This window comes from Schistocerca gregaria, chromosome 8 (genome assembly GCF_023897955.1).
Source record: "Schistocerca gregaria isolate iqSchGreg1 chromosome 8, iqSchGreg1.2, whole genome shotgun sequence".
Classification (NCBI taxonomy): domain Eukaryota; kingdom Metazoa; phylum Arthropoda; class Insecta; order Orthoptera; family Acrididae; genus Schistocerca; species Schistocerca gregaria.
Window position 1 is genome coordinate 484,917,658 of NC_064927.1, and position 20,091 is coordinate 484,937,748.

Here is a 20,091-nt window from a genome sequence, read left to right on the forward strand (position 1 = left end):
GTGCAAACTCGACAAAAATCTTGGCTGTTTCGAAACATGCACGCACTTACCAGGCTCTATATTCCGAGGACCCTTCCACATGATTACCTCTACCAGAGGCTGGTAGCCTGACCGAATAAACTATGTGCTGAGGAACCCAAGTCTGTCTTGTAAAGGCAACATGCCCGATATCGAACAATCTTCGCGTCCTAAACTCCACAAAAACTGTAGCTTCCATTCCCATACACAAATGAACACGGAAGTGTGAAATCCTGATCAGTGTATGACTCTTGATAAAAAAAATTTCAATAATGTAGTGAACAGTGAACAGTTACCCCCGCAAACTAACAGTTCCCGATATCTATCATGTGTGGAAACATTTTTTGTACTTATTTTTCTGGGCAGTCTTAAGAAAATACTTGTGTATGTATTCATGTAAAAGTATTGACATTATCTTTGATAATGATGGGATGTCCTCACTGTTTTTTTGTTAATGATGCTATTGGTTTTTAATGTTTTTATGTATTACATTCTACACATTCTGAACAAACACATTAGTAAAAATTGGTGGTGGATCCGAACTCTTAATACAAATATTAATTTTCACAGTGAACGTAAATGCAGTTTGTCAAAGAACGCTCTAGAACGTAAGATTTTGGAAGTTTTTAAAGGGTATAGACGTTGAGGAAAAGCTAGTCTTGGTCAGTCAGTTTGTGAAAGGATATTTTCTTTTGTAATTTAAGCCAAGATAATAAATATGACCAAGTGAAATTACTTAGGATGTTTCACAGAATTTTATGTAATTGCATAATGACCAATAGATAACCTCTTGAATAATTTACGTAACTGCTTGTTTTGCATGTCAATGGCTGAATGAAGAACATCTAATTTATTGGACGACCACTTTTGAAATATTAGAATACCCTACTTTAATATTTATTGCCTCAGCTTATGTCTTAGGGATGGATGAATGACACGGAGCGTGGGCCTTAGGTTTAAAGAAAGATGGGAACTGCCATTTTCAAAAGAGAATAAAATTATCTAAAGTTAGTTACATTATTTTGATATTGTATATTCCTACCGTCAAATCCCGTAACATTGTTCCTACCATAAGGGGTAGACAGAATGCAATAAACATGTAATAAGTAAATTTATGGCAGTAAATCTATGAACGAAGGCAAAATGACTGTAGAAGAACATATCATAATTCAAGTCCTCCTCTGCCATCTTATTCTTACTAGTTCGCTTGAACTGACAATTGATGATTATATGATTTTGTACTGGAAGAGATAGTTTATTAGGTGAGGGTATTGAAAAGTGGCTATAATCTCGCACATTACAGGAACCCATCCACATACTTTGACGTGATCTAGAACCACAATTAGTTAGCATGTAACAGGTTGTACATCGTATATACACTCCTGGAAATTGAAATAAGAACAAAGTGAATTCATTGTCCCAGGAAGGGGAAACTTTATTGACACATTCCTGGGGTCAGATACATCACATGATCACACTGACAGAACCACAGGCACATAGACACAGGCAACAGAGCATGCACAATGTCGGCACTAGTACAGTGTATATCCACCTTTCGCAGCAATGCAGGCTGCTATTCTCCCATGGAGACGATCGTAGAGATGCTGGATGTAGTCCTGTGGAACGGCTTGCCATGCCATTTCCACCTGGCGCCTCAGTTGGACCAGCGTTCGTGCTGGACGTGCAGACCGCGTGAGACGACGCTTCATCCAGTCCCAAACATGCTGAATGGGGGACCGATCCGGAGATCTTGCTGGCCAGGGTAGTTGACTTACACCTTCTAGAGCACATTGGGTGGCACGGGATACATGCGGACGTGCATTGTCCTGTTGGAACAGCAAGTTCCCTTGCCGGTCTAGGAATGGTAGAACAATGGGTTCGATGACGGTTTGGATGTACCGTGCACTATTCAGAGTCCCCTCGACGATCACCAGAGGTGTACGGCCAGTGTAGGAGATCGCTCCCGACACCATGATGCCGGGTGTTGGCCCTGTGTGCCTCGGTCGTATGCAGTCCTGATTGTGACGCTCACCTGCACGGCGCCAAACACGCATACGACCATCATTGGCACCAAGGCAGAAGCTACTCTCATCGCTGAAGACGACTCGTCTCCATTCGTCTCTCCATTCACGCCTGTCGCGACACCACTGGAGGCGGGCTGCACGATGTTGGGGCGTGAGCGGAAGACGGCCAAACGGTGTGCGGGACCGTAGCCCAGCTTCATGGAGACGGTTGTGAATGGTCCTCGCCGATACCCCAGGAGCAACAGTGTTCCTAATTTGCTGGGAAGTGGCGGTGCGGTCCCCTACGGCACTGCGTAGGATCCTACGGTCTTGGCGTGCATCCGTGCGTCGCTGCGGTCCGGTCCCAGGTCGACGGGAACGTGCACCTTCCGCCGACCACTGGCGATAACATCGATGTACTGTGGAGACCTCACGCCCCACGTGTTGAGCAATTCGGCGGTACGTCCACCCGGCCTCCCGCATGCCCACTATACGCCCTCGCTCAAAGTCCGTCAACTGCACATACGGTTCACCTCCACGCTGTTGCGGCATGCTACCAGTGTTAAAGACTGCGATGGAGCTCCGTATGCCACGGCAAACTGGCTGACACTGACGGCGGCGGTGCACAAATGCTGCGCAGGTAGCGCCATTCGACGGCCAACACCGCGGTTCCTGGTGTGTCCGCTGTGCCGTGCGAGTGATCATTGTTTGTACAGCCCTCTCGCAGTGTCCGGAGCAAGTATGGTGGGTCTGACACACCGGTGTCAATGTGTTCTTTTTTTCCATTTCCAGGAGTGTATGTATATGTAAAAGAGACTGAAGTTGTCACGTATGTCTTGTATATAATTGTTAACGCTTATTGCATGATAGGTGACGTAGAGTCTTTATTATAAAAACATAGTAATAAGTGATTGCCTATGCTCGAAGAGGTTGGAACGCCAGTGCAGATGAAACGGCAGGCAGAACTCAAGCTCTGGGTGATAAGCCCGCACAGGTCTTGGTCCTGCTTAAACACAGGAAGTAGCTACACTGATGTCGTGGCACCTGAGCTCTGGACCACGATAGGGTGACGGCCGACCGCTGTTGTAGTAGGGGCCGGAAGGATAACCGGATAACACTTCCGAACGCCGAAAATCTTGGACGTAGGTGAGAGGAACGAAGAAGCGGCACCTCGAAGACAAAGAAGGCTGGAACATTTCCAAGGGTTTTTACTCAGAAGCGTACCATTGTACGACTGTAGGTTTTTTCCTCGCAAACTTTTCGCGCTGGACTGCAAAAGACTAAAATATGGCTGGTCGGCGTTCGGAAGAATCTGTAGAGAGGGAGAATACTCCGTGGTTTCGGGAATATGATTCGTTTTCGGAATTACGATGGTGGGGAGCCAAACCCTGCTGGGAAGCCAGCAGTGGAGAGACGAGGTCTTCCGTTTTGAGCGCCCGTGTGTGAAGGTGGCTCGATATCGGCTTTTGTTGGTACAGACGGAGTTGCAGCCAGTGTTTGAAAGAGTTTGGTTGTCTGTCTCAGAGCACTATGGGACTAAACATCTGAGGTCATCAGTCCCCTAGAACTTAGAACTACTTAAAACTAACTAACCTAAGGACAGCTCACACATCCATGCCCGGGGCAAGATTCGAACCGTAGCGGTCGCGCGGTTCCAAACCTAATCGCCTAGAACCGCTCGGCCACACCGACCGACTTGAAAGAGTTTGTTTGTGGCTGGAGTTCTTCCATCGTCGCCGACGAGTACGATAACCATCACCTCGACGCACCGGACGCAGTTTATACGGTGATATCACAAATTGCTTCGGCTTATTAGGCCTATAAAAGCTAAACAGCTGTGATCTGGTTCGTTTATTTCCACTGACGTAGATCATCTTTGTAGGAGTGTCTTCTAGTGTTTGGTAAGTACATGATGTCAGTCATTTCGTGTTATTGATATTAGACCGCGCAGTCATAAGAAGGGGCAGAGTTGGGCATTTGATTAGTTATTTTATTTGGGAAATGTAAACTTTCTAGTCTGAATGTTTTTTTTAAACTACAATACATATATAAGCAGGAACAACGTTTATCGTTTAGTAGGATTAATTGCCTTCATTATTCATTTACGTTTAGTTTTAATTTATAGAATTAAGAGATCCTAAGATCTACTTCAGGGGGTAGTCAGTCAAGGCCAAATCTTCGTTGTATCGTGTATTATTTTCCGTTGCGCACATTCGTTTTACATCGGCCTGGTGTAGCATCTTAGACCTTGTAGCTACAAATATGCCAGAACTTACAGACAGTGTCAGTATAGAAATGAGGATTAGCGATCATCATGTTATTGCAGTAACAATGATTACGAAAGTTAATAGACCAAGCACGTAGGCTATGAGAGTGTTCCTGCTAGATGGAGCAGGTAGGCAGTTGTTAGTATCCCACTCAGACAGTGAGCTACCATCACTTTGTTTCAATAAGATGGATGTAGAGTAATTATGGGCAAAGTTTAAGCAGATTATTAATCGTGTTGTGAGGAGTTACTTGCCTAGTAACTGAACAAATAATGGAAAAGACCCCCCATGGTTTAATAACGAAATTCCGAAGATGCTGAGGAAGCACAAGCTGTTGCATTCTCATTTCAAAAGCAACACATAATTAACGACTAGCCAAGATTAGTAGAGATTCGTACGCCTGTGAAAAGATGTATGCACGAAGGATACAAGTACCACCGTCACACCTTACCAAAGATCTGGCTGAAAAACCGAGAAAATTAAGGTATTACGTAAAATCGCCGAGCGGGTCCAAGGCTTCCATTCAGCCCCTTGTTGTGCAGTGTGGTGGGCAGTTGAAAGATAGGAAAAAGAAAGCCAAAGTTATAAATTTCACGTTCAAGAAATCGTTCACATAGGAGGATCATTCTAAAACACCGTCAATTGACTGTCGGAAAGACTACCGTATGGACATAGCGACAAGCATTTGTGGCGTATAGAATCAACTGAAGCATTTGAAAACAATTAAGTCACCAAGTCCGTATGGAATGCCAGTTAGATTTTACGAAGCGTGCTCTACGATAGTCGCGCCTTAACTAGCCAGCGGTTATCGTCAATCTCTCGCCCAGCACAAAGTCCCAAGCGACTGGATAATACGCACGTGACTCATGTACACAATAAAGGTAAAAGAAGAGAAGCGCAAATTAAAGAGCAGTATTCCTAACCTCTGTTTGCTGCAGAAGCCTTGAACAGTTCGAATGTAATAAACTTTCTTCACCATGGGAAACTTATGTCCACGAATCAGAATGGTTTCAGAAAGCGTCACTCTTGGGAAACTCAGTTGCCTTTTTCTCACATGAAATACTGAGAATTATGGATGAAGGGCAACAGGCAGAATCCATATTTACAGATTTTCGTAACACGTTTGACACGGTGCCCCATTTCAGGCTGTTAATGAAGATACGACCACACTGAATTACTTCACAGATATGTGAGTGGCTTCAAGACACCTTAAGTAACGAAAGCCAGCATGTTGTCCTTGATGGCGAGTGCTCGTCAGAGAAAAGAGTACCGTCAGGAGGGCCCCAGGGAAGAGTGACAGAACTGCTGTTCTTCTATATGTATATAAATGATTTGGCGGACAGAGTGGCCAGAAATCTGCGATTGTTTGCTGATGATGCCGTGGGGTAGGGTAAGGTGTAGAAATTGAGTGATCGAAGAAAGATACATGACGTCTTAGCCAAAATTTTCAGGTGCTTTTGCCGCGCTTTGTAGCCTCGCGGTCTGAGGTGCCTTGCCACGGCTAGCGCTGCTCTCCCCGTCGGAGGTTCGAGTTCACCCTTGGCCATGGGTGTGCTTGTTGTCCTTAGCGTAAGTTAGATTGTGTAGTGTGTCAGCCTAGGGACCAATGGCAGTTCCGTCCCATAGGAACTTACCACAAATTTCCAAATTTTTCAGCTGGTTTTATGCATGGCAGCTAGATCTAAATGTGGGAAAATGTAAGTCAATGCGGATGAGTATGGAGATCAAACCTGTAGTGTTCGGATATGTTATTATCAGAACTGGTCTTAGTGAAATCGTATAAACACATGGGCGTCACGTTGAAAAACAGTTTGAAACGGAACGAGCATGTAATAACTGTGACAGGGAAGGCAAATGGTCGACATAGATTTATTGGGGGAACCTGAGTAAGAGTGGTTCACCTGTAAAGGGAACCGTATATAGGGCGCTGGTACGATCTATTCTTGAGTACTACTCTAGTGTTTGCCATCTGTACCAGGTCGCATTGAAGGAAGGCATCGAAGCATTCAGAGGCGGGCTGCTAGAGTTGTTGCCGGTAGGTTCGAACAACACTTAAATGTTATAGAGATCCTTTGGAAACACAAATGCGAATTCCTGGAGGGCAGCTGACGATTTTCTCAGAAATAATGTTGAGAAAATTTAGAGAACTTGGATACGATATGAGATTTTAGGGCTCATACTGAGGCATACAGACAGTAGTTTTTCCATCTCTCTCTTAGCGAGTGGAACAGGAAAGATAATGGCTACTAGTGGTATAGAGTACCCTGAGTCACGCAACTTACGGTGGCTTGCGGAGTATAATTGTAGTTATAGGTACAGATGTATGTATGTAGATGAAGATGTAGCTGTAGATGCTTTTGTGGACACATGTCGTAGGACCTTCCTTCTTCCATTTTCACTCAGGTGACCGTTCGTGCAGTTTGTCCGATTTATGAAAGTTTTCAGTACAAAACCGTAAAAGATCATGGTATTCCAAGGTCTAGTCTTGATATATATATAACCATTAGCACAGGTAAGGATCTCAGCAATGTGAAAAACACTGATAAAATGTACAGAACTAATATCTATTATTAATATACACTCTATATCGCCCACATATTTGACTGATGTCGACTATATACGAGAGTTGGAACTTTACTAGTGGCAACTATTTATTTACAGCTCGTACAAAATACACACGTGTTTCAAAGTTTTACTGACCTTCAAAGTAGCCACTAGCATTGTGCATAATACGTTGGCAGCGATGTGGAAGTCGTAGGATACTCTTATCAGTGCCAGTTGTGTTGAAGGTTCGAGGGGCGTAGTCTATTGCACGACTAATTTGGAGCAGTTCTGAAGCGAATGCCGTGAAGTATTTTTTTTTTTTTCAGTTTAGAAATCGAGTTTAATTTACGAGGGCTTAAGTCAGGGGAGTGCAGTAGGTGGTATAGCACTTAGGAGCCCCATTAGTGAAACAAGTGAGTAACGGTGTAAGTGCTTCAGCACTGTCCTGCAAAATGATGGTTAGGTCCTGCAGGAAGTGTCATCATTTCTGTCTTTAAGCTGGTCGTAGGCTGTGTTCCAAAAATGAACGGCATACATCATCTCCCAGAACAAAGTTCAGTATAAAGTCTGGGCGTGACATATTGTTACACGTAAGGAACGTAAAATCTATGTGAGCGTTAATCATGGCAATAACAGCAATTTTGTAAAAGAAATGCACAATCCGTTGGTGATGATGACGATATTGATTTGCGGGGCAATCAAAATCGTGGTCATTGACCCCCACACAAGTTCATGTCTTCCAATTTCTAGTCTCGCCACTACCCGAATGATGATGAGATGAAGAGGACAACACCCAGTCCCCGGGCGGAGAAAATCACCAATCCAGCTGGGAATCGAACCAGTGACCCCGTGATCCAGAGGCAGCACGAGCTGCGCACACAGGCCGTTGGTGGGTACCAGATCGGACACTGTGTTGTCTAGTTATGTGACAACTATATCAGCTCCACACTTAGGTTCTTTATAGAACCTTTCCGTTTTTGGAAGTCTCTTCTCGGTATTCTCGTTGACCTGACTTCCAGCATGCATGTTAGTAAGAATAAGGACTTAATTTATCTTCTCCCGTTGGTATGCTGCGAGAAGGTTGACTTTGTCTTCTTCTTCTTCTTCTTCTTCTTCTGTTGGTATGCTGTGAGATGGTTGTGGCCTGCCTTGTAAGTATGTTGCACTGAATACGTCGTCCTCACTTAGAGCCACAGGAGAGATCTATTTGAGTGATCTCCGAAAATTGTCAGCTAAGCTTTTCCTCTTGTTTCAGGTCATCTTCCAGTTTTACAGAGGTGAACAAACTGTCTGTCGTGACGTTCCGTAAGGGCGACGTGCCCGACATCTGCTGTCGTGTATGAGAACTATTCGCAACGGCCCAGACAACAGTGTAGGAGGGGTGAGGTGCGGGTGGTGGACCTTCCCCGCAGTATAGTACGTTACTCGTAGCCTCCCAGTGTCACTCCGTAGGTCTGCATGTCGCCAGCCCATAGAAAACGGAAATCCGCGCTGTTGTAAAGTGTCGTCTAACCTCCGAATTCTTCGTATTTCACGTTATTTTTGGTCGGAAGTGTCGTAATAAACTCCAGCATCTCGTTAATAACATCGAGGAAATTTTAGAAGCTATTTAGTGTCGTGTCTGAAAACCGGTGTTGCTGATATCACATTGTGTTAAAGTGCATATCGTCACATATGACCCACATGGTACTACTGGCATAATATGTAAATTTGTCCTACTTCTAGGTTGGAGAAGGGGATGAAATTTTTGTGCACTGTACAGCTCCATAAATGATGAAAGTTCACACGAAAGTTTGATACTATGTTGGCTATGGAGGAGGTTGTTGTTGTGGTGTTCAGTCCAGAGACTGGTTTCATGCAGCTCCCCATGCTGCTCTATCCTGTGCAAGCTTCTTCATCTCTCAGTACCTTCTGAATCTGATTAGTGTATTCCATGCTGCCCTCTACTACTAAACTGGTGATCCCTTGATGCCTCAGAACATGTCCTACAAACCGGTCCCTTCTTCTAGTCAAATTGTGCCACAAACTCCTCTTCTCCCCAAATCTATTCAGTACCTCCTTACTAGTTATGTGATCTACCCATATAATCCTCAGCATTCTTCTGTAGCACCACATTTCGAAAGCTTCTATTCTCTTCCTCTGTAAACTATTTATCGTCCATGTTTCATTTCCATACATGGGTACACTACATACAAATACTTTCAGAAATGACTTCCTGACACTGAAATCAATAATCGATGTTAACAAATTTCTCTTCTTCAGAAACGCTTTCCTTGCCATTGCCAGTCTACATTTTATATCCTCTCTACTTCGACCATCATCAGTTATTCTGCTCCCCAAACAGCAAAACTCCTTTCCTACTTTAAGTGTCTCATTTGCTCATCTAATTCCCTCAGCGTCACCCGACTTGGTTCGACTACATTCCATTATCCTCGTTTTGCTTTTGGTGATGTTCTTCTTATACCGTCCTTTCAGGACAGGGGTAGGGCACTCAAAAACCCTCGTGGGTCAAAAATGACCCACTTGATGCTTCTAATGTCAAATACTGGGTGAACTCTCTGTCATTTTCGCACCCTAAGTTACTCTTCCTCAAGATATATACGCAGTTACTAACTTCAATAGTTGACTAATTGGATTAAATCTTTAATGTCGAAATCACAGATACTGCGACGATCACGGAATGGGGAAGCAAGTGCAATCGCTAAGTTGTGAAAAGGCATGACGACCATATCAGTTACCTGTTAAGATTCTACAAAAATTATGCGGAAGAACTTGCTAGAGTAGAATATCGCTGGAGGAGCGCAAGGTACTCAGCGATTGGAAAAGAGCGCAAGTCAATCCCGTTTCCTCGAAGGGTCGCAGTACAGAAGTACATAATAATTGACCTACTATCATAGCGCCCGCTGCTTCGCCTTCGACCTTGATGGTGTGAAATTTTGGACACTGTGGTGCGCCATTTTTTATTCGGTGTACGTGGTGCCCGTTAACATTTTTTAAAGTTTACAATGTACCCCTCTCGGACACTCATTTTCTGTCGTCGTCCTGATGCACATGGTGAATCATTAGCGGCTAACAATTTTCCTGTTATAACTGTCAACACGAGACTTCCAAATGAGCCTTACTAAAGACTGAGCTCCCGACCTGCAACTCGTGGGGTTCCTTGTCAAACCGTAGTATCTTCTAAATGACTCCTGTCAAATTAAAATATGTTTTTGTTGGATTAAATAAAAATGATCGCTTGACGAAATTAATTTTTAAACAAAAATGACCAACGAGAGAAGTATTAGATCCTTCCGTTTTATCGAAAAGCAAACATATCTCACATAATCATATTTGTTCTTTCTGACCAAAAGACGGGTAGCAGCGGGCAATATCACTTAGGAAACTGCAGACAAAGTCGTCCAGCTGTGCAGTGTCAGTAATGGTATCAGCGTCTAAATGAGATACACCGCCACGAAACTAACAACCGACACAGGCCTGCGAGTTAAATGGGTCGCTGGGGCAAATCGTGTTACGAGATGCTTTTGATGTTGTGTGTCATAACTTTGTCGTATTATTTCGAGCTTCAACAGGTGGATTATCTGTGTGCTTAAATTGTAACAGTTGACTCAGTAAATGGATTACGCAGAATGCGTAATACAGACCGAACTGGCGGGCGCTTAATACCGAACTCATGCTATGAACGATTGCATGCTGCCTGGAACATCAGTACCCACTGAGAACATAACCTTCTTGTCCAAGTGATTGTTGGCTTATTCAACTTGTTTAAAGTCCACCCGTTTCATTTACAACATATTACTTAAGACCGCGAACTCACTATTTGGCCCTTCTCCCAAATCATCCAGCGGTGATCTGTTCATTTGATAACAGGTGAAGAAATAATACATCGGGATAAGGTTGGAGAAGTATTTAAGCGCAGAGTAGTAGACTTACTGGATAACATCAATTTTTAATCAACAACTGTAGATTTGAGAAGATGGTGAAGCGAGTTTTGAAATACGGAGGATCGAGTGGGCTACTCACTGGCTGCGTGTATTCACTTCCGCCCTGAGTATACTTTCACTACATGTATAATCTCTAATACCTTCTACCCGAGTTTCAGTAGATAATGTCTCAAACCTCTTAAGGACAAAGCAATACAGACGATGGATGTCCCTGAGTATTTTGAAATGAGAAGCAAGTAGTGGCAATGGAATATTTCAAGTGATATGAAGTCTGGAACGTTTGGTATTTTGACACAATGAGATGTCTCATATCGTCATGGAGTTTCAACTGACACCATAAACTTGTCTAGAGTTATTAAAATCAGTACGTTTGTCTCAGGTCATCAGCAGGGACACACGCAACAATAGCAAGACACAAGCTCTGTGGGTAAGGAAAATTTAGCTTCTTGATGTACAACATTTATAACGGAAGAAATTTTCACACAGCTGAGAAAAAAAAACCGTTTCTACAACTTTCCTCACTGCATCGAATAACAAATGTGTCGGTTAATGACGGATATGTGTGATATCAAACGCCGGTTTACCAAATAATAGCACTCCCATAATCATGTATATGTGCTGAATAACTATATCAATGTATATTTAAATACAGAGTGGTATTACCTACAGACATTGTCATAACTGTTGCAAAAACTGAATTGTCACAGAACACGATCAACGAATTATCCATACTCCGAAAAAGCGTATTTGTATCGACTATATTTTTGTATAATCCTCGATCAGCGTTTTATGTAAAGAGCAACGACAAATTGTCAATGTGAACATTTTGTTTAAGGAAGCATAGGGGCGCAGCAATCAGTCGCAGTAGCACTGAAATCTGGATATGCAAGTGCCATTACGACTGATTTGTGTCTTCCTATAATCCCTTAAACAAATTTACGCTCGCAGCGCAGGAAAATACATATTGTAGTGGTACAATGAAGGTACGCAGCGAAGAAAACACAGACATCAGAGGATATAATTGCATTGATCGAAGAAAGAAGGAAGTACGAAAGTGGTCAGGGAAATTCAGGAATACCGAAATATATGTAACTTTGGAAAGAAATAAACAGGGAGCATAGGAAAGCTAAGGCGAAATGAATACACGAAAAAGCGACAAATCGTAATAGAAATTATTGTTGGAAGTATTGGTTCAGCACATGGAAAAGTCAAAACAAATATCGTTGACATTAAAGGTATGGCGGTAACATTAAGACGGATAGATGGAAAGAGTACACTGAAGGCCTCTATGACGGGTACGTGAAGGCTGATGACGTTATAGAAGAAGGTACAGTAGTCGTCAACGAAGTTGTTCGGGATCCGGTACAAGATTTAGAATTTTTAAAAAAGCTTTGGGGCGACTTAAGATTAAATAAGGCAGAAAGAATAGATAATGTGCTTTCAGAATTTCTGAAATAATTGTGGGAAGTGGCCATAAAACAACAATTGACTTTGCAGTGCAGACAGCATGAGTCTGGCGATACACCAACAAACATTCGGAATAAACATCATCCATACAATTTCGAAGACGACAAGAGCCGAAAAGAATAATAATTATCGGACAATCATCGTAACAACACATGCATCCAAGAATTACATATGGAGAATGTAAAAAAAAACTTGACGATCTGTTAGGTAACGAACAGTTTGGCTTTAGGAAAGGTGGAAGCAAGACTGAAGGGAGGTCCCAACACTTTGATGGGATTTGTTGACAAGGGAAAAGCGTACGACACCATCAAATGGTACAAGGTGTTCGAAATTCTACATCTACATCTACATTTATACTCCGCAAGCCACCCAACGGTGTGTGGCGGAGGGAACTTTACGTACCACTGTCATTACCTCCCTTTCCTGTTCCAGTCACGTATGGTCCGCGGGAAGAACGACTGGTTGAAAGCCTCTCTAATTTTACAATCGTGATCTCCACGGGAGGTATAAGTAGGGGGAAGCAATATATTCGATACCTCATCCGGAAACGCACCCTCTCGCAACCTGACGAGGAAGCTATACCGCGATGCAGAGCGCCTCTCTTGCAGAGTCTGCCACTTTGTGGTTTGTTAAACACCTCCGTAATGCTATCACGGTTACCAAATAACCTTATGACGAAATGCGCCGCTCTTCTTTCGATTTTCTCTATCTTTTCCGTCAACCCGATCTGGTACGAATCCCACACTGATGAGCAATACTCAAGTATAGGTCGAACGAGTGTTTTGTAAGCCAACTCCTTTGTTGATGGACTACATTTTCTAAGGACTCTCCTAATGAATCTCAACCTGGTACCCGCCTTACCAACAATTAATTTTATATGATCATTCCATTTCAAATCGTTCCGCACGCATACTCCCAGATATTTAACCGAAGTAACTGCTACCAGTGTTTGTTCCGCTATCATATAATCATACAATAAAGGAGCCTTCTTTCTATGTATTCGCAATACACTATATTTGTCTATGTTAAGGGTCAGTTGCCACTCCCTGCACCAAGTGCCTATCCGCTGCAGATATTCCTGCATATGAGGAACATGGAGATAAGATTTAAGCGAAAGCAGATACTGCACGATATGTACAAGAACTAAGAAGAACAATGAAACTGGAAGATAAAGAAAGAGGTTGTCGGATTAAAAAGGATGTAATCCAGGGATGTAATCTTTGGATACTGTTGTCCAACCTATACATCGAATAACCAATGTCGGAAACAACTGAAAGATTCAAAAGTGGTATTAAAATTGGAGGTGAAAAGATAGTAACGATAAGATTTGTTGATGACTTTGCTATCCTCAAGATGTGTTCGACGGAATGAACAGTCTAATGAGTACATAATATGGGATGAGAGTAAATTGAAAGAAAAAGACGTTAATTAGAACTAGCAGAAATGAGAACAGCAAGGAACTTAACATAGTAACTGCTAATCACGAAATAGACGAAGCTAAGGAATTCTGCAACCCGCGCAGCAAAACAGCCCTTGACGGACGGAGCAAAGAACATATACAAAGCAGACTAGCAATGGCAAATAAGGTATTCCAGGTGAAGAGAAATCTATTTGCACAAAACGTAGGCCTTATTTTAAGGAAGAAATCTCTGTGAATATGCGTTTAGGGCACTTCATTACATGATAGTGAAACATGGACGATCGGAAAACCAGAACAGATAACAACGGAAGCATTTGAGATGTGGTGCTGTAGATGATTGTTGAAAATTTAAGTGGACTACTTATGTGAGAAATAGGGAGATTTTCTGCAGAACCAGTGAGGAAAAGAATATATGGAAAACACCGACAAGAAGAAGGGGCAGGTTGGTAGTGCGTCTATGAAGATATCACGGAATTACGTCTGTGGTACTACAGGGACCCTTAGAGGGTTGTTGTTGTGGTCTTCAGTCCTGAGACTGGTTTGATGCAGCTCTCCATACTACTCTGTCCTGTGCAAGTACCTACTGCAACCTACATTCTTCTGAATCTGCTTAGTGTATTCATCTCTTGGTCTCCCTCTACGATTTTTACCTTCCTCGCTGCCCTCCAATGCTAAATTTGTGATCCCTTGATGCCTCAAAACATGTCCTACCAACCGATCCCTTCTTCTAGTCAAGTTGTGCCACAAATTTCTCTTCTCCCCAATCCTATTCAACACCTCCTCATTAGTTACGTTATCTATCCACCTTATCTTCAGCATTCTTCTGCAGCACCACATTTCGAAAGCTTCTATTCTCTTCTTGTCCAAACTAGTTATCGTCCATGTTTCATTTCCATACATGGCTACACTCCATACAAATCATTTCAGATACGACTTCCTGATACATAAATGTATACTCGATGTTAACAAATTTCTCCTCTTCAGAAACGCTTTCCTTGCCATTGCCATTTTATATCCTCTCTATTTCGACCATCATCTGTTATTTTAGTTCCTAAATAGCAAAACTCCATTACTACTTTAAGTGTTTCATTTCCTAGTCTAATTCCCTCAGCATCACCCGATTTAATTTGACTACATTCCATTATCCTCGTTTTCCTTTTGTTGACGTTCATCTTATATCCTCCTTTCAAGACACTGTCTATTCCGTTCAACTGCTCTTCCAGGTCCTTTGCTGTCTATGACAGAATTACAATGTCATCGGCGAACCTCAAAGTTTATACTTCTTCTCCATGAATGTTAATACCTACTCCGAATTTTTCTTTTGTTTCCTTTACTGGTTGCTCAATATACAGATTAAATAGCATTGGGGAGAGGCTACAACCCTCTCTCACTCCTTTCCCAACCACTGCTTCCCTTTCATGCCCCTCGACTCTTATGACTGCCATCTGGTTTCTGTATAAATTGTAAATAGCCTATCGCTCCCTGTATTTTACCCCTGCCACCTTCAGAATTTGAAAGAGAGTATTCCAGTCAACATTGTCAAACGCTTTCTCCAAGTATACAAGTGCTAGAAACGTAGGTTTGCCTTTTCTAAATCATTCTTCTAAGATAAGTCGTAAGGTCAGTATTGCCTCACGTGTTCCAACATTTCTACAGAATCCAAACTGATCCTCCCCGAGGTCCGCATCTACCTGTTTTTCCATTCGTCTGTAAAGAATTCGCGTTAGTATTTTGCAGCTGTGACTTATTAAACTGATAGTTCTGTAATTTTCACATCTGTCAGCCCCTGCTTTCTTTGGAATTAGAATTATTATATTCTTCTTGAAGTCTGAGAGGGTAAAAGACAAAAGTTGGTTTCCATTCAGAAAATAATAGAGGACGCAAATTGCAAGCGCTACTTCGGGATAACAAGTTTGGTGTAGGTTAGGGTGTATTGGCGGGCCACATGAAGCCATTCACACGACTGATGACTCAAGAAAGAAAAGCGGTTCTGCCATATGGATGATTGCATATCTAATGCTAGGTTACAGAGCATCGGGTCGAGGGTGCAATGACCGCTCCGGAGCGGTGGGAGAGCCATTCTTCTTGCGTCCAACATGGCAACTGCTCTCCCAGTAGCTCGTTGTGGGTTCCACAGATCTAAAATTGCTACAGGAGGTTGTCACGGCTGAAAGACGTCTGCATCATGACAGACAATACCCATGTAAGTTCTTTATTACTTCAATACGCTGTAGCAACGAGAAGTGCGTGCTGGTCTTGTGGCGTGGCTGAATTATGGCCCATGGCGTCCATGGTCAACAGGCGTGGTCATACGTCGTTCTCGAGGATTACGTTGGCAGGACGTGCTGACCAGAGAACGGCAGTAGCTGCTGTCCAAGCAGTGCCAAGCCTTGGGTGGTCGTCATACGTAGTCAGTGCTGTGTCAGATGAGGCGGCTTAAACCTGTTACGTAGCTGGCAAAGTGGCCAAGTCCAACGCAGCTGAAAAGAGTGTCGAGCGCCGGCGTGCACCTGTGGCATGGAGACAGAAAGGGCAACGGTACGAACATTGCCTCTCCAGACGGAGGCAGTCAGTACGAAAGCCACCCCACAGCAGACGATAATTCGAAGCCAGGCTTTGTCGACATCCCAGGAACCCAGGACGCCCTCCTTTTACACAAGGCAGACGTTGTCGCAACTGAGGTCCCAAACACAGCCCAGCAAGTGCTACTGCAGCATCTAGAAACACAGGTAGTAGCCGCAGCAATGAACGAAACTGTTACAAAGCAGCAAGTGTTGAGGTCGCTGCTATTGGAAGCCGTTCGAATTTGTTGTCGGGCCCCTACTTGCGCCTGCGGTACTATAATAAACTGAGGAGTCAAAGAAACTGATATACCTGCGTAATATCGTGTAGGGCATCCACGAGCATGTCGAAGTGCCACAACACGACTTGGCATGGGCTCAAATAATGTCGGAAGTAGTGCTGGAGGGAAGTGACACCATGAATTCTGCCCGGCTGTCCATAAAGCCGTAAGAGTACGAAGGGGTGGATATCTCTTCTGATCAGCACGTCGCCAGGCATCCCAGATATGCTCAATACTGTTCATTTCTGGGGGGGTTGGTGGCTAGCATGTTTAAATTCAGAAGAGTGTTCAACTGTCGCAGGTTCAAATCCTGCCTAAGGCATGGATGTATGTGATGTCCTTAGGTTAGTTAGGTTTAACTAGTTCTAAGTTCTAGGGGACTGATGACCTCATAATTTAAGTCGCATAGTGCTCAGTGCCATTTGAACCATCTTTGAAGAGTGCTCCTGGACCCCTCTTCAGCAATTCTCGACGTGTGCGGTGTCGCATTGTCCTGCTGAAATTGCTCATGTCTTTCGGAATACACAATGTATAGAAATGGATGTAGGTGATCACATTGGATGCTTACGTACGTGTCACCTGTCAGAGTCGTATCACGGGTCCCACACCACTCGAAATACACACACCCCGCACCATTATAGAACCCCCACTAGTTTGAACAGTCCCCTGCTGACATTCAGGGTCCATGGAAGCACGAGATTGTCTTCATACCCATAAACGTCCGTTAGTTAGATACATCCGACCAAGAAAAATGTTTCGAGTCATCAACAGTCTACTGTCGGTGTTGACGGGCCCAGGAGAGACATAAAGCTTTGTGTGGTGCAGTCATTAATGGTAGACGAGTGTACCTTCGGCTCCGAAAGTCCATATCATTGATTTTTCGTCGAAAGGTTCGTACGCTGACACTTTTGATGACCCGTCATTGAAATCTGCAGCAATTAGTGAAAGGGTTTGTACTGCGCCACGCTTTAGATACCACTATCGCCTAATTCGCACTATGTTTCACTCGTAGGAGATATGCTGTATGAACAAGCTCTAATACGCAGGTGAAAAGCAACGTCGGCCAATGTAGCTGACTCTCGTAACACCACAATTAGTTGTCCTGACAAGCTCTTGCCTACACTCAACGACGTTTTATGTGTGACTTGAAGTAATCGTCTTTACTAACAAGACGACCTCACGTAAGATTTTATATTTAGCTCCTCACGCTATAAATTACACTACCAGTCGTTAGGAAATCGCTATGTACGAAAGTATGGACCCAAAAAATCTTTTCGGGGCGTAATGGGGTCAGTGATGGCTATCTGGATAACAATTACAGCAACGCATCTGACTGTCAGAGTTTACTAGGTTCGAAAGGTAAACTACCACCAACACTAATATCAATCACCGGAAAATTATTAAATGCATGAGTCTACGGTGAGTAGGAATGATGTATTTACTTTACCAAGAACAACAATCTATATTGGAGAATACGTTCATAAGCCAATGATATAACTTTATACTGTTTATGTGTCGTTGTCAATAAACTTCAATAAGTAGCACCTTGCTACAAAAATATCATTGACTCTATTGAAATTTTATCACAATTAAGTTATTTCGTTAAACTCAATCCTTCAGAATTACTTGGACTAACTTTTCATTTATAATTTATCACAACACCATAAAATGCAAAATTGTTTTTTATCATTCTTTTCGTTACAAGTTGTTCACTGAAAAATACTATTCATTTTCTTTAATTTCTTTGAACTTTATTTCTACAGTATTCCGGACTTCTACTTTATTGGCATTTGGATTTACTTTATTCCGAAAATATATATTCCAGATAACTCTATGATTATTTTTTCTTGTAATATTAGGGGATGAAAGACAACACGGTTATTGTCTTCTTCAGTTTGAAACTGTTTTCTTTATTTCCTGCAATTGAATCAACTACAAGTACAAAATGATTCAAATGGCTCTGAGCACTATGCGACTTAACTTCTGGGGTCATCAGTCTCCTAGAACGTAGAACTAATTAAACGTAACTAACCTAAGGACATCACACACATCCATACCCAAGGCAGGATTCGAACCTGGGACCGTAGCGGTCGATCGGTTCCAGATTGTAGCGCCCAGAACCGCATGGCCTCTCCGGCAGGCAACTACAAGTCAGCGTTTTATTTTCGAGTGCTGGTTCACTATCCTAAACCGCACTAAGTGGAAACATAACAAAATTAAAATAAAATAAAGTAAAACAGAAACCCTAAGTAACGCCGCCACTTTTCAGGTATCTGAACTTCAAATAATAACACAACGCTCAACCACTTTGGGGTTGACTTTCCGACCCACTAATATCTAAAATTCAGAGCACAGCACTCGATAATCTCTTTCAGAAAGAATTAGTATGTTCTCTTCTTACTGGCTCTTAGTTTGGAGTTTAGAGCAAAAAGGAAAAGCTATCACATTGCCAATAAACTTCTCATTCTTTCTCAAGAAAAAAACGACCGTACTCTTTAATACAGACCACACATTCAGTGCATCCAACGAGATTTCTTGAATTTACTACACTGCGATGGTCACGACGAAGTCACACAACAACTCCTAACCCAAATATCGCTACGTCACTACTCCTTACGGCTTGTGTACAGCTATACAACCACAATAATAGCATGCAACGCTAATATTCCTTAGGGGGTGCTTTAATCCTCAACAACAAAACTACATAACGACATAAACACGTCTCATCACATACACCATCTACAGGAAATTCTCACAAAAATATTGAAATACGGTTCGCCTACCATTGCGTGGTTCTTAAACAGCACAAAGCATCATTAATCACTAGTAGGAGAAACTAATCCTACACTTCAATGAATCGGAGCTTTTCCTGTACGTGTTAAGTCTACGCTCTACCAAAACTGGGCTAAATAATCATTTCCTACATAAGGTGATAATCTTCTCAAAATACCTTTCTAAACGACTTAAAATTGCTCTGAACACATTTGAGTTCTATCCACAACGCAGACCAGTACATTTATCGTACGTGTGAGCCGATCTCATCACACTCGAGATAATCTCTCTCGAGGCTCACTGCTCGAAAGATACTCGGGACACTACTACTGAAATTCTCAAAGGACAAGGCAAGAAACGTTCTCTTCAAACAAACATACCACGCTAATTCTTTCTTTAACAACAGTTGTTTATTCAATGCAGTCGCTGGAAAACATACGCTGTGGCTAGCTGCATCTTAGTTGTTATCTTTGCCGCATGCCGCAATTCAGCAATCGGCAGGTCATTGCAAACTCGCTGACATTACAGGACACAGCTTTTCTCGACCCACATGTGTCACATATCTAATACATTTTAAGACAAAGTTTAAGAAAACTATATAAACACTACATTCTCTTCACTCTTCTAGCACATAAAAATCGATAAGCTGAGACGATACAAACAAGTAATGCCCCATTTTCGGGCTGAAGGTGGTTCGGCGCATTATAGGTCGCTTTGCTGTCACGTTGAACGATTCTCTTCACTCGTCGTGGTTCCGTTCTTGTAGGATGTCGGGGATTTGATGTTCTACCGGATTCCTGATGCTCTTGGTATA